A 27,816-nucleotide genomic window follows, 5' to 3' on the forward strand; every position below is an offset into this window, starting at 1 on the left:
CTTATGTACTTGGAAAATCTGCAAGCACTGTGGATCTTCTGCAGTGATAGCTTTAAGGTTAGGGGGGGGGGGGGCAGGGTGTTGCAAGAGGAGGGCTAGGAGGTCCCACTGGATTTTTTTTATGAAAACCACAAAGCCGTACCATTTATGGATCCTCTCCAATATTGCCAATCGTATAAAAACACAATTTTGCACATACCTTTAGTGGGAGAAACAGATTAGATGAAGTAAAGATTAGATGAAGTACAGCAAATGCACATTTGAGTCTGACTAGGGATGAATTCCTCTACCTGGGCAAATATTAACCCGGGGGAGACAAAACATTTAAACAAAATTAAAGCGTCTTTGCATCTAAACAACTAACAAGTGAATGATGATTTAGGTTTACGTGTATGCATAGAGATGTACAGTTCTGAAGATTTTGGTGTCTCAAAAACCTTAGTTTATTCGTATGACTCATTAGGTCACAATTTCTTTATGAATGGGACCCCCTTTGTGTCAAATGGTGTCAAATCCTTAAATGGGCCTCCATTTCTGACATAACCCAAGATGACGTAAACAAAATGTTTCTAATGTGGTAAAAGGTGGTACACTAACCCCGAACAGGCACCTGCATAGGTAGACGAGAGCCGAGCGCTTTAGATAGGTGTGCAAGAGCAAAGGCCATTTGTGCTTGTCCTTTAGCCCTCTTAAATAGAGCACAAAGTTATCTTTAGCGCTCCATGTTTCTTCATTTGTGCCATGTTTATGTTGGGGATGTGTGCCTGATGTAGTTACACCAATACAACATTTGTGTCAGCTCAGTTCCACATTAGCGCTGGTTCTGATAGGTGATGGGTATGTGCTACTACACATTGCAGCATTAAGAGAAATAAACACATGAACATAATTTGCAGCGCAAAAACAACTTATGGTCTCGAGCTAAAAGAGCACAGACACACATGCACAAAAATAATTTGTAGAGAGATCTTTTCATGATATGGCCAGTGGTGTTACACCAAATGTTTGGGGTGGGGGGAGGGGCTACAGGATGTGTTGAGGGGCCACTGAGTCTTCGATATCTTACATGGCCATTAAAGGATTGGTGGGCATCAAAATTTGGGGACTCCCTCCACCAACACTGGCACTAGGAATCTACCAGCATGTCTATGATTTAAAGGACATAGTCTGTCTCGAGGCCCAGGGTCATAGAAGAGGCAACTGCGTCAGCACGTGCATGCTTTTGGGAGGTAAAGAAACACTTCCGCCCGTCTGGACAGTGTCCCGCTTTGTGAGTTGAAAGGAGAACCCACGGCTGCCCTGTTAATCAGTGATAACGGGGTCGTCGGCCAGGGGGGCAGCGCTGCACACTTCCGGCTAAACTCAGGCAGACGGAGCACGTGAGAGCGCGGCGCTCGCGGTAGCCTGCCGCCTGGCCAATCCACGGTGGGCGCTCAAGGCCCTTCCAAATTCCTCTGCGATAGCTGCTGTTTGTCCCGCGTACTCCACCAGACAGAGGGTGGTCTGTGCACTTCGGAGGCTGGCGCTGAGTGTAACGGTGAGCTAGAGGGGCCATTATCAAATCCCAGGTGTCCCAAAATTAATATTCGTCTTCGCAGGCCTTTTTCACTAAGGATTCTTAAAAAAAAGGTAAGTGGACAAACATATCGTCCAGCATCGCAATGCCAGTGTTAATTTCTAAGAGAACTGTTCCTTGAAGATTGTTCAAGGCTGACGGGGAAGTTAGACCTGGGCGCGGTGAACGCAAGCGCCGAGGGGGTGCTTCCTTTAAATGCGTATGTACCAAATGCAACGGCGCGCGCCGCAGCACAAACAACCCCGCGCAGTAAAGGGCGCGCGCACACTTCCAGGGCACCGCTGGGGTCAGCAACACTGCCAGCGTCGAGAGTCGAGACTCTAGACGCAATGGGTCACGTGATGGGGCCACGGCACATCTGTATTTAGCACTAAGCCTGTGGCCGTCGTCAAGTCTTGCAGCGCGCGCTCAGTCAGCTGTGTGGGGTTCTGTAGTGTTTTTATGTCCCCGCGCGCCATCTCTGGGGCAGCAGCCCACTGAAAACATCTGGTGTCGGCGACCTGAAAAGCTGAGTGCAAGTGATGTTTACATTACAGCATCCTGAGAACAATGTTCGGATGGGAAAAAGCACAGCCATAGCTACTAGAAAATTAGAACCATTAGACTTTTTTTTCACTTTGAATCTTGAAAAATGACGGGAAATGACTGTGCGCTCTCATGAAGCATTCTTTGGAAGTGTATGTATTAGTGAAATCTTGACAGAAAATCCATCTGTTCTACATGGGCATGTTTTCTTTATGGACATTTGAATACCTGATTAGGAATTTCAAATTTGCCTCGATCTTACATATTTCTTTATTATTCAAACATTAGACGCGGGAGGGGTATCCGGTGAGGGAGGTTCTTGTTTAATGGCAGTGGACTCAACTACCCATTTAATAAACATGAACATTAGCATATATGTATATATTTATTTGTATTTTTGTATTGTGTTATATGTTTTACAGGCTATCATTATTGATTACCATTTAAACGTGAGTGACATTAATAGGGACTATTACCCAGGCCTTCGATTATCAATGTTATATTGCTAACGTGTTCCATGAATGACTTATTGAGTTTCGAAATCAAACTTATAAAGAATGCCCCGAAGTTGAAAAATCCTCTCCATGCAAACTAACCCATCAAAATATCCACGGTCATTGTCTGTCCCTGGAAAACTGTGCAGACTTTGGCTAGTTAGCGGCTGTATATTCAGCTGTCTTGTACTTAGGTATGCCTGTATTTATTATATTCCATATTTAATTGAGGTTTGGCACAGTAAATAAATAGACATCTAGTAGCATGGATAACTTCAGCTTGGGCTGGCAGTTTTTTAAGCGAGTAGATGGTGGCGGTGCTTCCGGTAGAGCAGCTGTTATTAACCTTTTGACTTCTGTAGACCCTCGATAACCCGGGTACCACTACCCGAGAGATGTCTCTGATTTGACCTGTAGTGAATATTGCGTGTTTTCAAAGCAGAAGCCCTTCCCTAATGTCAGTGGCGGCTGGTGACATCTGAAAGTGGTGAGGCGTAAACTAATTTTCATACTGCGCGTCGTGAGCGAGACAGCCTGAACAACCTAGGAGGATTCGGTAGATTCTCCCCGCAAAAATTTTGAAAAAAGAGTGGACAAATGGTGCATTTTCAAGCAAATTTGCGAAAGCAGGAAGGTTATTAAAGCAATTGTGAAAGTGCAGTTATTACATTAATAAAGAGATGTCATATAACATAGGTAGCTGCTTATTCAGTATACTGATAAAAGCAGTGACTCACAGACCTATTTACATCATGTGCATTTTTTGATCTGCATAGGGTACATGTTCTTTGCAGCAGGCACATTACCCTTCTGCACTACCTTTCCATGAGTCAAAATTTCCACAAGACAAAACTCTGATATCTCTCTCTCTCTCTCTTCTCTCTCTTCTCTCTCTTATATTAATCACCAGCGTTATCATGACCTTTTTCTTGTTTCTAAAAATTGCCAGAGGCCAGTGCAGTGGTAGAGAGTGCTCTTAGAACCATAATATACTTGCAACTTCATTCAAATTACGCACTAGACAAGAAAGAGAGCAATATGCTGCCTAAATAAAAAGTACCAACATCCTGGAAAAAGCAAAGTAAAGCATGTGAAATATAAGCAGGAAGAATACCAAACCACCCATCAATCAGTCATTGCAGTGCCACAGGATTGGTGCACTTCCCCACCTTGGAAAACAATGCTGTTCAAAAAAAGACAAGAAAACAAAAGTTTAACATTTTTGCCCACTCTTAATAATAAGAGTCCGTCGTTTCTCAGATGGCCTGAAAGAGGCCTACCCCAGCTCACATAACGTACAGATTGCCACATGTGGTCGCCGGCCTGGGCTCTCAGGTTTCATTTCTCTTACAGTAAACGCCTGGGTACTGGCTTGTTCTAGTCAATAGCTCTTCACTAACGATGAAGCCATGAACCCAGAAGCAGTTTCTACAATAACCCAGCTTGATTATCTGTGCGTGAAACCAGGATGCAGAGTGAGAGCCGGGGATAGACCTTCACAAGATGGACATGACGTAAATACCATGCTTTACTAAATATTTACTAATTTACATTCGACTGACTCAGTACTGACCTTGTTGTTCAAAACTGCAGAGCAAAAAGCTCAACGTCACAGCTTGCTCCCAATAAAGCAGCCTTTTGCGCACAGGACAGAATGGTGACATAACGTTTCCCTTTCCAAAATAGATGGAATTTGACACCCGCGCCTTGTCTCCACTTTTGTCTATTTGTACAGTAGTTGTATTCCACCAGAATAAACATTTAACCAAATGCGACGATGGAGACTGATCCGAAACAAAAGAGACACACGCAAGATGCACTCTGCACGCCGAAGCCCTGAGCATTCAAACAATATCCTAATAGGTCCTTTCATTTCCCGACACCCAGAGACTACTCCGCACTTCTCACCCGACCTAGCAGCACCTCCCTGTTCCTCAAGTGCCTAGAACTGGTCCCTGATCTACAACTCTTCCAGCAACATTCCTCACGTAATTATGCTTTATGCAATCATTCTCTAGTTTTTCAATCTACGGGAACTGTCTGGTGGCAAACTACTCACAATTAGTCGTGGACGGTTCTAACAGGGACCTGTAATGGTGGGAGCACAGACGTCGGCATTGCACCACAACAGCAAAGCAATTATATTATCATAGTCTCGGCTGCTCTGCAAATAAGTTTGCAGTGAAAGCCACAGTGTTTTATTTAAAACATAAAGTGCAACGACAGACCTTGTAAGCCAACACGCCGCAATAATACGCAGCCACAGCACCGCCACCTGCACACTCCAATCAGGTCAGAATTTGCCTGGTGGCCCAAGTCACTTAAGTGCTGCTTAGCTTTTCGAAGGAAATTTTCATTAATAGGCTGTCCGTGTAATATGCACTCAGTGCAACAAAGTGACACCTGTTTGTCGTGTGTGGTATAAAGCGCTCTGCCTCGACGAAAACCTGAAGGGTTTGCTTCAACAAGGTGTGAACTAGCCAGCGACTGCGATGTTTTGCTGCTAACTGCCCGTCTCATTTAAAAACGTGGCATGCATGGGTGTCAGGGGCCTGGCCTGGAAATGTCATCTTAAACCATTTACGGGATCCTCGCAGTTGCTGCTCGCGGAAGGGGGGGGGGGGAGTTGGATGGAGGTGGGGGGGGGGTGTCGCACGGGGATATTAAAATACAATTTTAAAATCCTACCTGAGCAGGTCCGCGTCGCTCCGGGCCCGTTGGCGCCTACAGCCCCTCGCTCTCAGCCAATCCTAGCTTAGGGCATGCCATATAGCCATGATAGGTGATTGGCCATGCAGTACGGTAATCATCAAAGCAACCCAACACCCACGCGCGGCACCATCCTGCTGCAGCAGCCAATCCTGGTGCAGTGTTAACAGCGCCACTGCGCCAGGATTGGCTACGAGCAGGATACGATTCTGCCCATATTGAGACCAGGACCCCGGGTCCCTGCCTTTGTCGCTGAGGAGGGAGGGGGGGGGGTTCTCCCACCCTACGCATGCGCGAGCCAGTCTAAATAGTGAGACTCCTGGCTTTCACATGCGCAGTATGTACCCCGCTTCTCTCTCTCTATTCTGCCTGTGCGCACTGTGTGCCTGCCACTCTCTGCCGCAGCCCCGCCCCCCACGGCCCACTTCCTAATGCGTTGCCCGATTCTGTCGGGCTTTTCCCGCCGGGGCCGGTAGTGAGCAGTTTAAGTGTGCGCGCTGCTCAGATTTATTTAAAAGCATACTTTAACTTTAATAATGTTGGCAGTGCCGTGCGGTCGCGTCCATGGCTAGTGGGGCAAAGCCCCAACGCCCCCAATGGACGCACCGCCACTGCCTAATGTATGAAAACGTGTGTTGTGAAACACCCAACAGGTGAATAACGGTGATTCCATCTAAAAATGCACGTTTCTAGAATGTGCTTTTGTTTTGCCAACTTGTCATGTTTGTGATAAGCTAATGCAAACCCCATTAATAATAGTTAAATATCTATGTGATTGTTTAAATTAGAAACATTTAACACGTTGCTGCAAGAGCACTCTGGCGCCCCATGTTTATTGTTTAGATTAGAAGTTATTCTGCTGTCATAAATCCTATGACCTTTTCCTTTCAATTTCCAATCTCTTTTATCTCTTCTATTTCCTTTACATGCATTTAGACTCTTCTATTTCGTGTACACTATGCATTTAGACTCTTCTATTTCCTTCACACTATGCATTTAGGCTCTTCTGTTTCCTGTACACTATGCATTTAGACTCTTCTATTTCCTGTACACTATGCATTTAGACTCTTCTATTTCGTGTACACTATGCATTTAGGCTCTTTTGTTTCCTTCACACTATGCATTTAAACTCTTCTATTTCCTGTACACTATGCATTTAGACTCTTCTATTTCGTGTACACTATGAATTTAGACTCTTCTATTTCCTTCACACTATGCATTTAGGCTCTTCTGTTTCCTGTACACTATGCATTTAGACTCTTCTATTTCCTGTACACTATGCATTTAGACTCTTCTATTTCGTGTACACTATGCATTTAGGCTCTTCTGTTTCCTTCACACTATGCATTTAGACTCTTCTGTTTCCTTCACACTATGCATTTAGGCTCTTCTGTTTCCTGTACACTATGCATTTAGACTCTTCTATTTCCTGTACACTATGCTTTTAGACTCTTCTATTTCGTGTACACTATGCATTTAGGCTCTTCTGTTTCCTTCACACTATGCATTTAGGCTCTTCTGTTTCCTTCACACTATGCATTTAGACTCTTCTTCTGTTTCCTTCACACTATGCATTTAGGCTCTTCTGTTTCCTTCACACTATGCATTTAGACTCTTCTGTTTCCTTCACGCTATGCATTTAGACTCTTCTGTTTCCTTCACACTAGGCATTTAGACTCTTCTATTTTTTCATAGAATGTGTGAATGTAAGACATGGGCATAGATGCTTTCATTAGTGCACCTGCTCTGTAGGATTGTTTGTTAAACTAAAATATATCAGATACATATGATATTCGCGCTGATGCCTTTCCAACAGTGGTAGTTTGTCCTCTTGCTAAGTTAATCATTACATCGATCTCTATGAGCTTTATCGTTGTTTTCATTATATGAAGTAAAATAATGTCAAAGATAAGGGCTTTTTCAACAAATCTCTTGATCAGATCCTATAAAAATCCAAGCATCAGACTGCAGGGGAGAGAGGACTCCACATGGGCGTCGAAGGTCAAGACTGAGCACAGCATCAGCATCCGCTTGAACAAAAGGCTGGGGTGAGGCATTCGACCCCCACAGCCTGGTGCCAGGGCTGGGCTTGTTCTTGGACAGACACAACTACCCTTGCCCTTGAGATAAGAATAGCAGGCTCGGTATTCTGGATGAAACAACAGACCCTGTTGTCCCAGACCATGTTTGCACACCACCTTTGAAACTCAAGAGTAGGCTTATTATTTACTAATCTGTTAGAGCTAGCCTAGTGCCTAGGGATAGCACAATGAATGTGTTAGGGCTATAACATTCAATAACCATGTTAGAATTTTTAATTTATTTCATTATTCATGAATTGCTTTGGTGCTTTGTTTCTGTATTCTGTGATTTTACCATTCATATTGTGTGCCCCAAATAAGGCTTTTTACAATAAGCATGTTAAACTTCATATTCTGTTTCTAGTGACCCCCTTTACATAAGAGGGTATGGAGTTCCTGAATTGTCTTATGAGACTGATCATTACCAGGAAACACTTCCTATGCAATACTGGTCAGTGGGTTGTGTCTTGCATGCACTCCAACTGGATTTCTAATTCGGGTTAGCACACTGACTAAGTCCTTAGTAGCTATAAATCTGACAACTGCTACTCGAGGGGACCCTAGAGAACATATCAGAACCTCAAACCAATACACAAAAAACGGAAAATAACAGAATCAAGTATGTATATAAACATATACACAAATTATGACTATTTATTTAATTTACAAATAATACAAAAACAAAATGTTCATATTAACGGGAAGGTTAAAGCTTTTCAATACATGCTTTATTTCTAAAAGTCAATGTGCTGTGTTAGATACTAGCCCATCACTCTATTTTTTTTACTCTTTATGCATGTTGTCCTTTTGTTGGCACAAAACACTGCTTTATTTGAGGCCAACAGTCATTCACACTAAACTCAGTTTATTGTACGTGCATCACTCCCACAGATAAAAGCTGGGACAGCAACATCATTTTTACCCCCAATTTTTATTTTTTTCACAATCTTAAAGGTGACCTCTGTAGGAGAGTAGGGTCTGCAATCCTATGATCACCCAGATTTTTTGCTTTTGTTTCACTGGTTTACGACTTTCTCTGGCTGTGGGCCTGCTAATCAGACCCACAGCCTGGCTGTTCTCTTTCTAAATTACGAAATGTACCCTAGGTGCATTTACCGATTGGTACTGGGCCACCTTATCAGACCCCGTAACGCAGGGCATAGGTGTACCCAGGGCCGCCAGGGGCTGAAGCATGTATTATGCCACCCCTGGTTGGCCTCCTAAATTTGACACAACTGGCTGCACGACAGCTGGGGCGAAGCCGTGTAACCACCCTTCGCTGTAGGTATAGTAGCTCTATATCTAACCATACAATGGACACCCGAGTTCCTATCAGTCACTCCTATGGCAGGCCTTAACAATCCTGAAGGCAGAGTGCGTGGGCTCGTGTGAGCTAGGTTCAGGCCCGAGCCGAGCCCGGTTGCAGCTTGCGGAATCAAGACCCAATAGCTGTTCCATGATAACGCGTACCATATCGGTAACTCCGGTGTCGCGTTATCAAGGCATGTCGAGTAAGGTGTCATACGAATCGGGGTGCTGCCCTCTCACCAATTCTGGCGATGAGGTTAGCATCCCACCCTTCTAGAGGGACACGACATGTACGTAACTGTGAACCCCGGTTAAAGTTAACTGAAGCCTCAGCTCCACAAAATGGATGCTGCCACCACAGACACGAGTCTGACCTCCTGCTGCTGGGAGTCCTTCCAGCGAGGAGCACTTGGACAAAGGGTTTCCTGTCGAGGGCGCTGTTCGCACCGTCCCAGACAGGGTTTGTGTATTCTGGGTAGGTAGGGCTTTGGCGAGAAGGTGACTGCGGAGTGGCACCCCGGTGCTCACTACGCATCTGCCGGTTAGAACCAGTTCCAGGGGCGACAGCCCTGGCCTGGGGAAAGTCCGGCAGGGGAGAGGGGTGTAACTACCCCCCTTCCTGGTCCCACCCTTAGGGCAGGACCTAGTCATGTACCCACCCCTTTCTTTAGAATAAAGACCGGAGCGGGGACCCTTCCAAATTAGATCATCTTTGATTCAAGAACTACTTTCTACGAAAGGACATTCAAGACTCTTCTCAAGATTTCTCCCTTGTGACTAAGGAGTAGTCACCCCGCATCAGCGGGCACCAACTAAGAACTCTGCGGTTTGCTGTAAGTCCTTCCTCAAGGAATCCGACGGCCCAGCTCGACGAGAACCGGCTTCCCTGGCACCTCTGACCTCTACCCACGTCATCAGCTCAGCTGTGATCTGTGGGTGCGACGAGACCTCGAGGGACCGGCCATCATCAGAACCTGCACGCTCTTAAAAACCAGCACGACCATCGAGGTAACTCTCTGGTGAGTGCTCTGGGGTCCGAGAAGCCCCGACCCTGAGCCGCTCCAGCACCGAAGTGCAGTCTCCCAGCATCTCCACGATCTGCGTGGGGCCCTTCTGCTCGCTGCTCAGCACGTTGTCTGGTCACTAGCCGCTGGCTTGTGTCCTTCTGTGACGACATCCGAGAATCCGTACTGCTGGTCTGGTTGCTCCAGACTGGCCCTTGCTTCCATCTTTGCGAGAAGCACCCCGGACCCTCCTGGTCCACTCAAGACGCCCTCTTAGGCCCACCACGTGGCCCTGAGAACTGCCAAGGCTTGTTGCCCCATCCTGGGCCCAGCGACGCCGACAGCATCATCCTTCGTGGGACAGCTCGCACCTCCACCGTGGTCGCCGACAACGCCTCCTGGTCCGTGAGACTGCAGAGCCTAGCGTCGCCCACTCACCTGGTCGAGGTGACGGCCAACCGGTGCCTTCCTGGTACCCTCTGACTACTGGCTAGTAGTACGAACTTGGTCCCCTCTGCTTTCAGGTTTCTTCAATCTCCGATCCAGGCTTGGATCTCTACGAACTATTCAGCACTGGTCGCCGGCCAGCAACTCCTTTTCTTCCGGCTCCTGGCTCGTCAGCGAAGACCCCGACGCCTGTAAGACTTGTGCAGCCGCAGCCCTCGTGGCTAGGTAACTCGGCATTTCGGTGCCTGCATAGCCTCCTTACTCTAGGGTCCCGAGTCCCTCGCTTCCGACTTGCCTTATCGGGTCCGCCCGAGACCTTAATCTTTCCGTGTCCTCGGACACTTGTTCCTAATTGTGCACTTGAAGTATTTGCTAAAGAGATTTGGTTTGTGCTTAGTACCCTGTCCTCATAAAGAGTACAGGGCTGTTGTGATTCTTAATAAATATACTGTTTATTTTCATAACACTTGTGTGGTGTCCTCTCACTGGGTGTTCAAGGGGTACATGTGTGGTAAACAGCTGGCTTAACACGCCCTCTCGAGTCTTTAGCCTTAGACTGCTCGTATCCACGCTACTAGGATAGCTGGTCTATAGGTTGACTTACAACCAAACACCATAAGGGTCGTTGGAACGATACATAGCGGTCGCTAGAATAGCGAACGTTGCATATCGGGCCAACTTCTCACATTGGTGAGCAGCGGTTGGGATTTGAGCTTGCTGTTGTTTTACCACACGTATCCTAAGAATATCTTGTTGAAAGATCGCACAAAGTACTGTTAGTACATATAACTAAAAGCTTAGAATACTCTGAGTTCTACTGAACCAGCTGTTGTAGCTCCTCAAGGCTTAGCACACCTTGGCTACAACTCTTAGCAAGGGTACAGTAGGTAAACACGTAGTGTAGGTAGGTGCATCACTTACACCACACTAGAACCAGTATGTCGGACAAAGGAGGAAACTCTGGGTCTCCCCTTGTGTCAGTTGACCCTCCACAGGTCATCCCTTCAGGATATACTGTGCTGAGCTTCAAGGAGTTAAGACGACTGTGTCACTCCAGGAAGATTCAGCAGGGGTCTAACCCCACAACGTCCTTTCTGATTGGTCTCTTGGAGACTTATGATGCCAGGAGAGCTGAGAAACTTCGTAGCTCTTCTAATCCAGAAGGAGACATGCCTCCCCTCGAGGGAACCCGAGACGATCCTGACCTCATTCACCTCGCAACTGAGAACGAGGATGTGGAGGAGGATGAGGATGAGGATCTCTCTGGGGATGAGGCAGATAAGGGACAGGTAGAAGTCGTCAGACTAAGCAGGTCCAACTTAAGCAAACATGATAGCGGTACTGGGGGACCCCTGGGGCCACTATCAGGTCAGCTTAACATTGGGAATGGACGAGCCCGATCTCTGTCAAGAGACTCTGGCGGATCCCTTCGAACCAATGGCTCTCACAACTCTTCCCAGAGAGGGATGACGTCCCCTCAGAGGAGAGTGTACGAAGCTAAGGAAAGGGCAGCTAATCTGAGGATCGAAAGGGAAGAACTTGCCCTGGCCAAAGAAAGGCTTGCCTTTGCTAGAGAGCAACAGTTAAGTGGGGTAGTCCCCACTGGTGGCAGCAATGTACCTAGTAATAGGGAAAAGAGTTTCGATACGAAACACCTTGGTAAGATAGTGCCCCCCTTTAAACAAGGGGACGACATCCACAAATGGATTACTGCGTTGGAGAGGGCCTGCACTGTGCAGGGTGTTCCCCAGAGTCAGTGGGCAGCTATCTTGTGGCTCTCCTTTGAAGGAAAAGGAAGAGACAAGCTCCTCACCACAAGGGTGGAGGATGCTAACAATTACCAAATCTTGAAAAATACACTCGTTGAAGGGTTCGGCCTAACCACTGAGCAGTACAGGGTGCTGTTCAGGGATACCCAGAAAACGCAGTCTCAAGATTGGTCTGATTTCGTCGATTGTGCCACTAAGGCTTTTGAGGGCTGGTTGCTGGGCAGTAAGGTTACTGATTATCAAGGATTGTATAATTTGATGATGAGAGAACAAATTTTAAACAATTGTCAGAACCAGTTGTTGCATCAGCATCTTGTCGACTCGGATCTGACCTCTCCCCAAGAATTGGGAAAGAAGGCAGACAGATGGGTTCGTACAAGAGTTAAGCAGAACCAGGGCCAGAATCAAGGTGGTCAGAAGAAAGCAGACCAGAAGGGTAAAGATTCTAAAGGGGAACAAAATGACCAGAAGTCTTCGACAGGTCCCCAACAACCCAAAGAGGGTGGGGGTCAGGCTCCCCAAAAGAAGAAAGAAGGCCAATCCAAAAGATGGTGCCAGTACTGTAAAAGTAAGTCTCACTGGTTTAGTGAGTGCACCAAGAAAGGAGGAGGGCAGACTCCTGCCACTGCAGCCCCTAAGGCACCTGTGCCCCCTAGTACAGTCAGCAGTGGTAGTGCACCTCCCAAGGGTTTAGTAGGGTTAACCCTGGGTTCTGAGGGGCGTGACAACTTAGTTGGCACACTCACTCAGGCTGTCCTTGTCAGTACAGGGGACGCAGACGTATCCCCTGACGTAAGCCCCAATACTTTGGGCAAATACCGACAGACGCCTTTCATAAATGGAAAGATGGCTCAGGCCTATAGGGACACTTGTGCCAGCGTCACCATGGTGACGCCTAACTTTGTGGACCCTGGACAGATCATGCCAGGTACAGAATTCCTGGTGACCAATGCAAGCAATGTCACTACCAATCACAGTATGGCAATTGTAGCTTTCTCCTGGGGAGGGGTAACTGGCCACAAGAAGGTTGTAGTTAGTCCAGACCTCCCAGTGGATTGTTTGTTGGGCAATGATTTGGAGTCGTCACAATGGTCAGAAGTGGAGCACCGGACTCACATGGAAATGTTAGGTTTGCCAGCACATGTGTTCGCTGTGACTAGGTCACAGGTCAGGAAATGCCCCACTGAACAGGTGCTGGATCCTGGAACAACGGACCAGACACCTCCCAAGAAAAAGAGCGGTAGGGTTAAGGCTGCGCCTTCCCCCTTGCCCCAGGTCGAGGATCAAGTCTCAGAGGAGGCTGACCTACAGGAATTGAGGGAAACTGAGCCAAGGGAATTCGAACTTGATCAAGTTGAATTCTTGGGTTCAGGGGGACCCTCAAGGGAAGACCTGGGGAAGGACCAGTTAGACTGCCCTTCTCTTGAACCCCTCAGACAGCAGGCTGCTGCTGAGGCTGCTGGGAACGCCACAGGTACCCACAAGGTATACTGGGAAGATGGACTCCTGTACACTGAGTCAAGAGACCCCAAGCCTGGCATGACCAGGAGGCTGGTTGTACCCTTGTCTCAGCGTGGTTTCCTACTTACCTTGGCCCACGAGATTCCCTTAGCAGGTCACTTAGGCCAGACGAAAACGTGGGACAGGCTTGTCTCACACTTTCACTGGCCTCACATGAACGAGGATACCAAGGAGTTTTGCCGCTCCTGTGTCACTTGCCAAGCCAGTGGTAAGTCAGGTGGCACGACAAAGGCCCCCCTTATACCAATGCCTGTGGTGGGGGTGCCCTTTGAACGGGTGGGGATCGACATCGTCGGTCCCATGGAACCACCTACAGCCTCAGGGCACAAGTTTATACTGGTGGTAGTGGATCATGCCACCAGGTATCCTGAAGCTATTCCCCTTAGGACCACTACAGCACCTGTTGTGGCAAGAGCCCTAGTTGGAGTATTCTCCAGAGTGGGCTTCCCTAAGGAGGTCGTCTCCGACAGAGGTGCAAACTTCATGTCGAGCTACTTAACTGCTATGTGGAAGGAATGTGGTGTTAACTACAAGTTCACTACACCCTATCATCCACAATGCAATGGGCTTGTTGAGAGATTCAACAGGACCCTAAAAGGGATGATTCATGGACTACCGGAAAAGCTTCGGCGTAGATGGGACGTCCTGATCCCCTGCCTCTTGTTCGCCTACAGAGAAGTCCCGCAGAAGGGGGTTGGCTACAGCCCTTTTGAACTTCTGTACGGGCATCCTGTAAGGGGACCCCTGTGTTTGGTGAAGGAAGGATGGGAGAGACCTCTCAAAAAGCCTGCAGCCAACATAGTGGACTATGTGCTTGGCCTCCGCTCGCGGATGGCTGAATACATGGAAAAGGCATCTGAAAACCTTAAGGCCAGCCAAGAACTCCAAAAAGCTTGGCATGACCAAAAGGCTGTCTTGACTGTTTACCAGCCCGGACAGAAGGTGTGGGTGTTGGAGCCAGTGGCCCCAGCAGCACTCAAGGACAAATGGTCCGGGCCCTACACCATCCTGGAGAAAAAGGGAGAGGTCACCTACCTGGTCGACCTGGGAACTCCCCGGAGCCCCCACAGGGTGCTTCATGTCAACAGGCTAAAAGCATATGTCGACAGGAAGGACATGAGTTTGCTCATGGCCCTAGATGAGGGACAGGAAGAGGAGAGCGACCCTCTCCCCGACCTGCTCACTCAGAATCCTGACGATGGCTCGGTAGATGGTGTTGTCTTTTGTGGCAGCCTCTCCGAACATCAACAGAGCGACTGTAAACAGGTTCTTCAGTCGTTCAGGCATATGTTTTCTCTAACATCCAGTCAGACCGATTGGTGCACCCATGAGGTTGACACTGGTGACAGCTTGCCGGTCAAGAGTAAAATCTACAGGCAGCCTGATCACGTTAGAGACTGCATCAAAAGTGAAGTGCAGAAAATGTTGGAGTTGGGAGTCATTGAACCCTCGGATAGCCCTTGGGCTAGACCCGTAGTTCTAGTGCCGAAACCTCACACCCAGGGTGGTAAGAGAGAGATGAGGTTTTGCGTAGACTACAGGGGTCTCAATGCAGTCACTAAGACTGACGCCCACCCAATACCAAGGGCAGACGAGCTTATCGATAGATTGGCTTCGGCCAACTACCTAAGTACGTTTGACCTGACGGCTGGGTATTGGCAAATCAGGTTAGCTGAGGACGCCAAGCCTAAAACCGCATTTTCAACCCCTGGTGGGCATTACCAGTTCGTGGTGATGCCCTTTGGTCTGAAAAATGCACCTGCCACCTTCCAACGGTTGGTGAATCAAGTCCTTACTGGGCTGGACGACTTCTGTGCGGCGTATCTTGACGATATTGCTGTCTTTAGCTCCACCTGGGAGGATCACCTGGTCCACCTGCGGAAGACGTTAGAGGCACTGCAAGCAGCAGGTCTCACTATCAAGGCCACCAAGTGCCAGATAGGGCAGACACAGGTTGTATACCTGGGCCACCTTGTAGGTGGAGGTCAGGTTCAGCCACTGGAGAGCAAGATACAGTCAATCAGGGACTGGGCTCCTCCAACCACCCAGACTCAGGTTCGAGCTTTCTTGGGCCTGACTGGTTACTATAGGAAGTTTGTCAGGAACTATGGTTCAATTGTGACACCATTAAACGAACTGACAAGTAAGAAAATGCCAAAAAAGGTTCAGTGGACAGCGAGCTGTCAAAAAGCATTCGATGACCTAAAGCAGGCCATGTGCACGGCGCCTATCCTCAAGAGTCCGGACTACTCCAAACCATTCATTGTCCAAACAGATGCTTCTGAGTTGGGTGTGGGAGCTGTTCTTTCTCAACTGAATTTTGATGGTCAAGACCAGCCCATTGCTTTTATAAGCAGAAGGCTGACCCCTAGAGAGAAGAATTGGTCAGCTATTGAGAGGGAGGCCTTTGCTGTGGTTTGGGCCCTGAAAAAGCTGAGGCCATACTTGTTTGGTACTCACTTCAAGATTCAGACCGACCATAAGCCCCTCTTGTGGCTAAATCAGATGAAGGGTGAAAACCCCAAACTGCTTAGGTGGTCCATTTCCCTACAGGGGATGGACTTTACAGTGGAACATAGACCTGGTACTGATCATGGCAATGCCGATGGGCTCTCCAGATATTTCCACTTAGAACAAGAAGACTCACCTGGTCAAGGTTAGCTTATTGTTCCGATGTTTGGGGGGGGGTCATGTAGGAGAGTAGGGTCTGCAATCCTATGATCACCCAGATTTTTTGCTTTTGTTTCACTGGTTTACGACTTTCTCTGGCTGTGGGCCTGCTAATCAGACCCACAGCCTGGCTGTTCTCTTTCTAAATTACGAAATGTACCCTAGGTGCATTTACCGATTGGTACTGGGCCACCTTATCAGACCCCGTAACGCAGGGCATAGGTGTACCCAGGGCCGCCAGGGGCTGAAGCATGTATTATGCCACCCCTGGTTGGCCTCCTAAATTTGACACAACTGGCTGCACGACAGCTGGGGCGAAGCCGTGTAACCACCCTTCGCTGTAGGTATAGTAGCTCTATATCTAACCATACAATGGACACCCGAGTTCCTATCAGTCACTCCTATGGCAGGCCTTAACAATCCTGAAGGCAGAGTGCGTGGGCTCGTGTGAGCTAGGTTCAGGCCCGAGCCGAGCCCGGTTGCAGCTTGCGGAATCAAGACCCAATAGCTGTTCCATGATAACGCGTACCATATCGGTAACTCCGGTGTCGCGTTATCAAGGCATGTCGAGTAAGGTGTCATACGAATCGGGGTGCTGCCCTCTCACCAATTCTGGCGATGAGGTTAGCATCCCACCCTTCTAGAGGGACACGACATGTACGTAACTGTGAACCCCGGTTAAAGTTAACTGAAGCCTCAGCTCCACAAAATGGATGCTGCCACCACAGACACGAGTCTGACCTCCTGCTGCTGGGAGTCCTTCCAGCGAGGAGCACTTGGACAAAGGGTTTCCTGTCGAGGGCGCTGTTCGCACCGTCCTAGACAGGGTTTGTGTATTCTGGGTAGGTAGGGCTTTGGCGAGAAGGTGACTGCGGAGTGGCACCCCGGTGCTCACTACGCATTTGCCGGTTAGAACCAGTTCCAGGGGCGACAGCCCTGGCCTGGGGAAAGTCCGGCAGGGGAGAGGGGTGTAACTACCCCCCTTCCTGGTCCCACCCTTAGGGCAGGACCTAGTCATGTACCCACCCCTTTCTTTAGAATAAAGACCGGAGCGGGGACCCTTCCAAATTAGATCATCTTTGATTCAAGAACTACTTTCTACGAAAGGACATTCAAGACTCTTCTCAAGATTTCTCCCTTGTGACTAAGGAGTAGTCACCCCGCATCAGCGGGCACCAACTAAGAACTCTGCGGTTTGCTGTAAGTCCTTCCTCAAGGAATCCGACGGCCCAGCTCGACGAGAACCGGCTTCCCTGGCACCTCTGACCTCTACCCACGTCATCAGCTCAGCTGTGATCTGTGGGTGCGACGAGACCTCGAGGGACCGGCCATCATCAGAACCTGCACGCTCTTAAAAACCAGCACGACCATCGAGGTAACTCTCTGGTGAGTGCTCTGGGGTCCGAGAAGCCCCGACCCTGAGCCGCTCCAGCACCGAAGTGCAGTCTCCCAGCATCTCCACGATCTGCGTGGGGCCCTTCTGCTCGCTGCTCAGCACGTTGTCTGGTCACTAGCCGCTGGCTTGTGTCCTTCTGTGACGACATCCGAGAATCCGTACTGCTGGTCTGGTTGCTCCAGACTGGCCCTTGCTTCCATCTTTGCGAGAAGCACCCCGGACCCTCCTGGTCCACTCAAGACGCCCTCTTAGGCCCACCACGTGGCCCTGAGAACTGCCAAGGCTTGTTGCCCCATCCTGGGCCCAGCGACGCCGACAGCATCATCCTTCGTGGGACAGCTCGCACCTCCACCGTGGTCGCCGACAACGCCTCCTGGTCCGTGAGACTGCAGAGCCTAGCGTCGCCCACTCACCTGGTCGAGGTGACGGCCAACCGGTGCCTTCCTGGTACCCTCTGACTACTGGCTAGTAGTACGAACTTGGTCCCCTCTGCTTTCAGGTTTCTTCAATCTCCGATCCAGGCTTGGATCTCTACGAACTATTCAGCACTGGTCGCCGGCCAGCAACTCCTTTTCTTCTGGCTCCTGGCTCGTCAGCGAAGACCCCGACGCCTGTAAGACTTGTGCAGCCGCAGCCCTCGTGGCTAGGTAACTCGGCATTTCGGTGCCTGCATAGCCTCCTTACTCTAGGGTCCCGAGTCCCTCGCTTCCGACTTGCCTTATCGGGTCCGCCCGAGACCTTAATCTTTCCGTGTCCTCGGACACTTGTTCCTAATTGTGCACTTGAAGTATTTGCTAAAGAGATTTGGTTTGTGCTTAGTACCCTGTCCTCATAAAGAGTACAGGGCTGTTGTGATTCTTAATAAATATACTGTTTATTTTCATAACACTTGTGTGGTGTCCTCTCACTGGGTGTTCAAGGGGTACATGTGTGGTAAACAGCTGGCTTAACACGCCCTCTCGAGTCTTTAGCCTTAGACTGCTCGTATCCACGCTACTAGGATAGCTGGTCTATAGGTTGACTTACAACCAAACACCATAAGGGTCGTTGGAACGATACATAGCGGTCGCTAGAATAGCGAACGTTGCATATCGGGCCAACTTCTCACAACCTCCAGCTTCCATATTTTAACCAGTGCCCACACAGTGGAATAAAGATGGATTCTGCAGCGTGGATTATGCTAACTTAGAACATATTCTCTGTGCACACATCTGCCATACAGTATAGGTATGTACACATGCAGACACACATACACTACACCCACACACACTGGGATGTTATATAGGACACAGATGTAATGAGCTTTACAGATAGTTTACACTGCAAGGCTGGGAGTCTACTTTCCTCCAAAGGCATCAAGGAAACAGTTCACACTGCCACCAGTGTCCGTACCCTACAATCCGTTGAGGGGACAGGATCACTGACAGAATATCGACAGTCAAAATATCGACTTGCCAAAATATCGAGGTAAAAATATAGAATGCCAGAATATCGACTTCCTATCTACAAACAGGTAAGTACAAAAATATCGACTCCAAAATATCAATAGGAAAAAATACAGACAGTTAAAATATCGAATTTTTTAAATATCTTAAAAGTAATTTAAATGTAATATAATAATAAATCTAATTAATTTAAACATACTTAAAATACTTAAATAAACATAAAATTAATAAATAATTATTGTAACTTAATTTTTTTGAAACATATATATATATCTATATATATATCTATATCTATATATATATATATTTTTTTTTAATTTATTTAAAAAAAAAAAAAATGTTAGGGGCTTTAATTAAAGAAAAGCATCACATAATATCTGCATGCTGGTCATCTTTCTAACCAGATTGGAGTGAAGTGTGTTAAAAATATATATATATATATATATATATATATATATATACATATTATTAACAAAACATATACAATATTTTTTTCCGTAGGATAGCGAGAGGGTTAAATTTACTATTCACACTCCAGAGAGTGCAACAGTAGGGAAAGCGTTGGATAGCGTAGGGATAAAAATTACTATTCCCACTCCAGACAGCGCAACAGTAGGGAAAGCGTTGGATAGCGTAAAGGTAAAAATTACTATTCCCACTATAGTGAGCGCAACAGTAGGGAAAGCGTTGGATAGCGTAGGGGTAAAAATTACTATTCCAACTCCAGAGAGTGCAACAGTAGGGCAAGCATTGGATAGTGAGAGGGTAAAAATTACTATTACCACTCCAGAGAGAGCAACTGTAGGGAAAGCGTTGGATAGCGTAGGGGTAAAAATTACTATTCCCACTCCAGAGCGCGCAACAGTAGGGAAAGCATTGGATAGCGTAGGGGTAAAAATAACTATTCCCACTCCAGAGAGTGCAACAGTAAGGAAAGTGTTGGATAGTTTAGGAGTAAAAATTACTATTCCCACTCCAGTGAGCGCAACAGTAGGGAAGGTATTGGATAGCGTAGGGATAAAAATTACTATTCCTACTCCAGAGACTACAACAGTAGGGAAAGCATTGGGTAGCATAGGGATACAAATTACTATTCCCACTCCAGTGAGTGCAACAGTAGGGAAAGTGTTGGATAGTGTAGGGGTAAAAATTACTATTCCAACTCCAGAGAGTGCATCAGTAGGGAAAGTGTTGGATAGCATAGGGGTAAAGATAACTATTCCCACTCCAGTGAGTGCAACAATAGGGAAAGTGTTGGATACCGTAGGAGTAAAAATTACTATTCCCACTCCAGGGAGTGCAACAGTAGGGAAAGCGTTGGATAACATAGGGATACAAATGCCTATTCCTACTCCAGAGAGTGCAACAGTAGGGTAACCGTTGGATAGCTTAAGGATAAAAATGACTATTCCCACTCCAGTGAGTGCAACAGTAGGGAAAGCGTTGGATAGCGTAGGGGTAAAAATTACTATTCCAACTCCAGAGAGTGCATCAGTAGGGAAAGCATTGGATAGCGTAGGGGTAAAAATTACTATTCCCACTCCAGTGAGTGCAACAGTAGGGAAAGTGTTGGATAGCGTAGGGATAAAAATTACTATTCCTACTCCAGAGAGTGCAACAGTAGGGAAACCGTTGGATAGCGTAAGGATAAAAATTACTATTCCCACTCCAGTGAGTGCAACAGTAGAGAAAGCGTTGGATAGCGTAGGGATAGAAATTACTATTCCTACTCTAGATAGTGCAACATTAGGGAAAGCGTTGTATAGCGTCGAGATAAAAATTACTATTCCAACTCCAGAGAGTGCATCAGTAGGGAAAGCATTGGATAGCGTAGGGGTAAAAATGACTATTCCCACTCCAGTGAGTGCAACAGTAGGGAAAGTGTTGGATAGCGTAGGGATAAAAATTACTATTCCTACTCCAGAGAGTGCAACAGTAGGGAAACCGTTGGATAGCGTAAGGATAAAAATTACTATTCCCACTCCAGTGAGTGCAACAGTAGAGAAAGCGTTGGATAACGTAGGGATAAAAATTACTATTTCTACTCTAGATAGTGCAACATTAGGAAAAGCGTTGTATAGCGTCGAGATAAAAATTACTATTCCCACTCCAGTGAGTGCAACAGTAGGGAAAGCGTTGGATAGTAGGGGTAAAAATTACTATTCCTACTCCAGTGAGTGCAATAGTAGGGAAAGTAAATACTTCATATATAAATATAAATAACATAAATATTAATACCAATTACAAAATAATTAAAATATTTTACAATTTTATAAAATATATTAATTAATCAATTAAAATTACAAATAAAAATTAACTTATAATAAAAATTACCTACTAGTACTAAATATTTACCAATTACCAATAAATTAGTTTACTATATAAAAATAAATAAAAATTAGACACAAAAAATATTTAAAAAATATAATTACTTACAATTAAATTACTTCCCAAGCTATTCTCCTATAAACACACAACCAACTACAGAAAATAATGTAATAAAAGTAACATATTTATCAATTAATCAATTACAATAAATTACAAATTATATTTTAATTAATTACCAATTATTAATTAATTAACAATTAATTCTAAATAAATAACAATAAAATAACATATTTAATTAATTATAATTAAATTACTTCCCACCCTATTCCCCTATAAACCCATAACCTGCTACAGAAAATAAAATACTAAAATTAACATATTTATCAATTAATCAATTAACTAATTACCAATTACATTTTAATTAATTACCAATTAATAATTAATTAACAATTAATTCTGAATAAATAACAATAAATAAAATAACATATTTAATTATAATTAAATTACTTCCCACCCTATTCCCCTATAAACCCACAACCCACTACAGAAAATAAATTATTAAAATTAACATATTTATCAATTAATCAATTAAAATTCATCACCAATTATATTTTAATTAATTACCAATTAATAATTAATTAACAATTAATTCTAAATAAATAACAATAAATAAAATAACATATTCAATTAATTATAATTAAATTACTTCCCACCCTATTCCCCTATAAACCCACAATCCACTACAGAATTATATTACACACACATTTTAAATTAATATTAACTTACCTTAAATTCGATATTTTTGTTGTCTATATTATGTCTAGTCGATATTATGTCCATTCTATATTTTTGATTCGATATTATGTTCATTCTATTCGATATTAAAATTTTCTAGTCGATATTTTGGTAGTCTATATTATGTCTAGTCGATATTATGTTCATTCTATATTTTTTACTCAATATTATGTCTAGTCGATAATAAAAACTCGATATTTTGACTCTATACCGAGGGGACAGTAGGCCCACTCTCTATGAAAGGTACACTTGGTGCGACCCTGCGGACCAAGAGCCTCTATCTGGGTCAAAGCACTATATGGTACCTATCCGCAGCGGCTCTCAGTGCATGTGCATGTGTTAAATGTGTGTTGAGACTAAAACAAAAATGCAAAACTGGGCAGAAACTTACATGCTGGTTCACTTAGAGGATCATGTCTGCAAATCATGCAGGGGACAGTCCCATCCCAGCGCCTTGAGACCCTTACGGGTGAGTAGTCGCGCTCTACAACACCCTTTTTGTTTGATTGATCACAAGAAGTGACTCTGCTCAGTTATTACAGTGTTGTTATTTATATTTATATATATTATCATTATTCTATGTCTTCATTATTTCCTGGGATATTTTAACATAAACTTTGATTGATTGATTGATTGACTGGTTATCTGTTTGAATATAGTTCCCTTTCTGAGAGACAGTGTTGTTTTGCTAGTGGTGGGCCCCCATGTTGTTTGAAGGTTCCCAGGCCATGGTCTTGTCCATACGTCTGCTCTTGCATAAGATTGACCGTAACCACATAACCTGCAACTAAAATCTTCGGCCATTTCTCACTCGCTCACTGAAAAGTGATCGCAGTCTATGCAGAATAATTTCAGGGATTAATATCAGCCTGAGGACCGTCATAATTCTCCCCCAGAATTATGATTTAGAAATGTCAGACATCGTAAAAACTGAATGCCAGCCCTCATACAAATAAGAGCGGAATTGCAGAAATGTATGAGATTCGATTAATTGAATTAAATCATTCAATCAATTAAATATGTTTTATTCCATATATAGATAAATAATAAAACCACAGAATACATATTACCATCATAAAACATCTAAGGAGACATTACATTTTTTTTAATCATAAATAAACATTACTGCAACCCCCGCCCCTTTAAATCGGTTCCACAAGAACAATCCATTGCACCCTCACCCATATCTATTCCTGTTTACAATTGATCGTTTTAATAAAGTTTAAAACTGCACAGATTAATTTAATTAATTTCAGCACAACGTGGCGCGTGATCACGGAATACATGATTCAGTCACTGCAATTTTTCTGTGTATTAATGGATTTGTAACAGTAGCTGCATCGTCTGGCATTTACTGCTTCATTTGCACAATCAACAAAAAAAAAAAAATTCTAGCTCCCACAAGCCAAAAGCTTCTAAAACAAGTATTGGCAAAACAAGAGGTCTGGCTTTCTTTTAGTGAAGGCAGAGAACCACAATAATACAGGTAGACATTTGGTCATAGACAGCAAACACATATTCTTACATGTACAACTAAGCCCCGCACAGCCATACAGGTGTTGATGCACACACATCTATGAACTAACTAGCCTGTGAGGTGCATGTATGCAAGCTGGCTGTGTGCTTTTGTGATAGTTTGTGGTGCCTGTGTACTCAAATCTTGGCACAGATGAGTTGGTCTGTGTATGGACTGTAGCAAAGCCAAATCTGCTGGAAATGCCAATGCTTGTTGATAGGTCTAGTTTTGTTGTTATTTGTCACTGTATTTATATCGCGTAAACTCGTCCCGAAGTCGACGAGCGCTTTAAGCACGATTCGCCCAGAATCACAGGATGGTCGGTCGACGCCGAGACTCGCACATGGCTCCCTCGCTTCAAAGCCGGCAGCTCTGGCCATGACGCCACCGTTTTGTTTCTACCTAGAAGTATCTTGGCCGTCATGTCGCTCCATTTTATGAGAATACCAAGTATCCACTTCTGATATTTATTTCATTGTGTCAACGCTGAAAGATTGAAATGCTTTGGAAGGGCGGTAATGTTACTGGGCAGAAAATCGCTCAAAAAAAGAAATATTGTATCGTTTATGGATGCAAAAAGAATGACTCCTTTGTACTTTTTAGCGTGTAGGCATTTTTGATAGCGATGAACGTCACTCTTCGGGTGCAAATATTGACAGCAGTTGCACAGACACTGACAAAGTTTACACTCACAGAAAAGGTGTTAGGATAGTCCTCGATGGCTGTCCCCTGCGGTAGGGTCTTGGTACTATCCGGTGCACATGTAATACCCCTCTCCACTGGCTGTTTGCAAGAAGAAAGGATATCTTCTATTGGCAAGCTTCGTAGGGGCTGCAGGCTCGAAATAGGAGACCCTTGAGAGGTCACGGCTCCCTTACAGGGTCAAACCTCGAGAGACCAACTCGAGAAACCTCACCCCGCATGGGGGCGCCCCCATTAGCGTGGGTGAAGTTTGGGACGGCCCCCAGGCTATCTTTCAAAGACCAGCCAGGTCCTTTGCACATCTGTGGTGTGGGTTACTACAGCACAAGAGACAATTAGGGATGCATCTTGCATTTTTTTCTGTAATATGTCATGTGGGTGTGCTGATGAGTTCCCTTAGCCAAAGCACAACATGGTGCCTTACTCGAGTTTAATATGACCCTTGAACCCCATGATGCACATCTCTTTAAACATAGCTGCTCCTCCTTCTATGTTTTGTAACATATGGTTTAAAGTGAACTCCCAACGGAGGCCGCAAGATGTCATTCCATCTTCTCAGTAGAAATGGGGGCCCATATGCCCAAATCTCAATCTATACATTATTTTTTAAGTGTCAACTCTGCTAAGTTTTCAACTGCTGTGATATATGTCACTATTAACGGACTAAGAAGGATTATTTCATTGTGCTTAAAAAATGTAGGGGTTAGTTATGATCAGACGAATGTATGACGTTACAACGCATACATTTACAACGTATGCCTTTTCAACGCAGTTTTTACATCGCAACATCCTTTACAATGCACTCCATTACATCGCATGACACTACATCGCATTTTTAGAAACTACCTTTACAACGCATTCCATTACATCGCATTATACCTTTACAATGCATACCATTACAACACATACCATTACATTGCATTTAAGGTAAGTATTGGATAGTATAGGGGTAACAATTACTATTCTAACTCCAGGGGGTTCAACAGTAGGGTAAGTGTTGGATAGTGTAGGGGTTACAATTACTATTTTAACTCCAGTGGATGCAACAGTAGGGTAAGTGTTGGATAGTGTAGGGGTTACAATTACTATTCTAACTCCAGGGGGTGCAACAGTAGGGTAAGGGTTGGATAGTGTAGGGGTTACAATTACTATTCTAACTCCAGGGGGTGCAACAGTAGGGTACGTTTTGGATAGCGTAGGGTTATTATGCGTTGTAATGGTATGCGTTGTAATGCCTGCGTTGTAGTGACATTCGATGTAGTGTCATGCGATGTAGTGTAATGTGTTGTAATGTCTGCATTGTAGTGGCATGCGTTGTAAAGGATGTTGCGATGTAAGGACTGCATTGTAAGTGTAGTGTGATGTAATGGTTGCGTTGTAAAGGATGTTTCCTGATCAGACGGATGAGCTTTATTAACAAACGTTTATGAACACCCATCTGCAAACACATTAGGGGATCACTAAATTAAATTATACAGTTGTGCTTGCATAACATCTGCTGCATTGTTATGTGCTTACTTTACCCATACAGAATTTTCCTCAAAGATCAGAGCTTGCATTGAAAGTGTACTTTCTGGACAAGAGGAGCAGTCATTGCTTTAACCCCCACTGCGTTGTTAATTTTTTAACAAGTCATTCTGAAATATGAACACTGAAAATATGAATACTGAATGTCCGTGAGATCGTAGCGGGCCATCCAGGTGGCAGAATTTGCTAAGACTCAGGGGTATATTCACAAGAACGTGTGATAACTACCGCAAGAGCTGCGTAACGCAACTTTCAACATCGCAGCCAATCGTGGGAAAATAACCCTGTGTCAACGTAGAACTCACAACAATGCAGAAGCAAGCGACAGTCATCAGATAATGCTTCAAAAATCGGAGAGAAAATCAACATCACGCCGCAAAATTGCGAAATGCGAACGCAAAAAAACATGCGATAAGGCCAATCGCGGTACAAAAATCAGAGAAAACCAGCCACAGCCCTGCAAATCCCACGCGTCTGGCGGGAAAATGTACTATAATAGAAAGAAAGGGAAAAAAAACAATTCAAACTGCGTAGCACCATGAATGCACCCGGACCGAGCGAGTGCAGCGGACAAGCCGAACCCCACAAGCCCCACGGAGGACCTGCATATTCGGGGAAGTGCAAGGACAAGAGGAAGAGGAAGATGGGGTTCAGTCCGCAGGAGGACCGGATCATCATCACGGAGGTCATAGGACACTACCAACAACTGTCCAGCACCTCCAATGCGGCACAGGAAACCCAAACGGAAATATGGCAGGCCATCGTCAGCAACGTTAATGCAGTCGGAGAGGCGAGAAGGTCACTGGAGGAGGTCAAGAGGCTCTGGCATGAAGTGCACAGCCAAACCAAGGAGAAGCTCTCCGCCAACAGGAAGGCAGCAAGGACGACTGGAGGTGGGAGTCCTGCAACACAGGAGGAGATTGATGAGCTGGAGGACTTGGTGGCCACAGTCAGCAGTGTGGAGACGGTGGCAGGAATTGGGGGCTTGGACACAGCAAGATACAACCTGACCCAACAGCAACAGGGTGAGTAATGGCCAGGGACGGGGGAGACCGGGGGAGATGGGCACAATGGCACACATGCACAATTATGTGTAGCACACTGCACACGCACAATGATCAAGGAACATGACACGGATAGCCTTGGCACACGGCAGCACACATAGAAAAGCCAAGAAGGCCCCCGTCCACACTGTGCACAAAGGGTCGCCCTCCAGACCACCAATATCACAATGCAGCACACACATAGCAATCACAGAACATCAGCAATGACGGCAATGAGGTACAAAGTACAACACAAGCACCACAGGACATGACTCCGAACAGGTCCTGTACGTGTGAAGTAACTGTCCAGTTATGTCTGCCAGTGCCTGACACTGTGTGATGATAATGCACAGGTACTACCACACATCTGTCATGTAGTCGAAAAAAAACACTGACTAACATCAAATAGCCAGCTACACCAAAACAGTCACAATGTACATTGTCATGCAGTCTACATGTATACACCTGCAAATCTACAACATACATGTATGATATGATATGATAAATGGGATTTGTAGAGCGCACGTTCACCAGCGGTTTCTTGGCGATTGAGTGGAAGGGCTGAGGGGTACAGTAACGTGATGGAATTAGTTGTGGGCTAGGGAGAAGAGCAAGGTTTTAAGTGACTTTCTGAAGTGAGCATAGGAATGGAGGAGACGGAGTTCTTGGGGAAGGGAATTCCAGAGGAGTGGAGCCTGGGTAGAGAATCTCAGGCCTCCATGCCTCTTGCGACTGAAGGAGCAGGGGGACAGTAAGTTGGAGCCGGAAGAGAGTAGGGCGCGGGGAGGGACATAGCGGTGTAAACGGGAGGAGATGAAGGTGGGTCCCTGGGAGGATAGGGCTTTGTGGATCAGGCAGCTCAGTTTGAAAAGGCTGCGCTGGGCCACTGGGAGCCAACGGAGGCTCCTGAGAAGGGGTTTAGTGTGACTGAACTTAGGCTGGCCATGAATAAGCCTGGCT

General features: G+C 45.6%; 1 protein-coding gene across 3 annotated transcripts in view; it reads left to right on the plus strand.

Annotated features, from left to right (window-relative positions):
• Nucleotides 1–27,816, plus strand: part of LOC147698732 (transmembrane 4 L6 family member 5-like) — a 234,273-nt gene that overhangs the window by 66,148 nt on the left and 140,309 nt on the right. The window contains exon 1 of one of the 3 annotated variants that reach the window (XM_086935308.1): nt 1,367–1,629. The exons of 1 other annotated variant lie outside the window; for it this stretch is intronic. The gene's annotated coding sequence lies outside the window, so the exon portion shown is untranslated. Of the gene's footprint in view, nt 1–1,366; nt 1,630–27,816 lie in introns of those variants that run through there. One more of the 3 variants, XM_086935311.1, reaches the window with a different exon arrangement.

This window comes from Lissotriton vulgaris, chromosome 8 (assembly GCF_964263255.1).
Source record: "Lissotriton vulgaris chromosome 8, aLisVul1.2, whole genome shotgun sequence".
NCBI lineage: Eukaryota > Metazoa > Chordata > Amphibia > Caudata > Salamandridae > Lissotriton > Lissotriton vulgaris.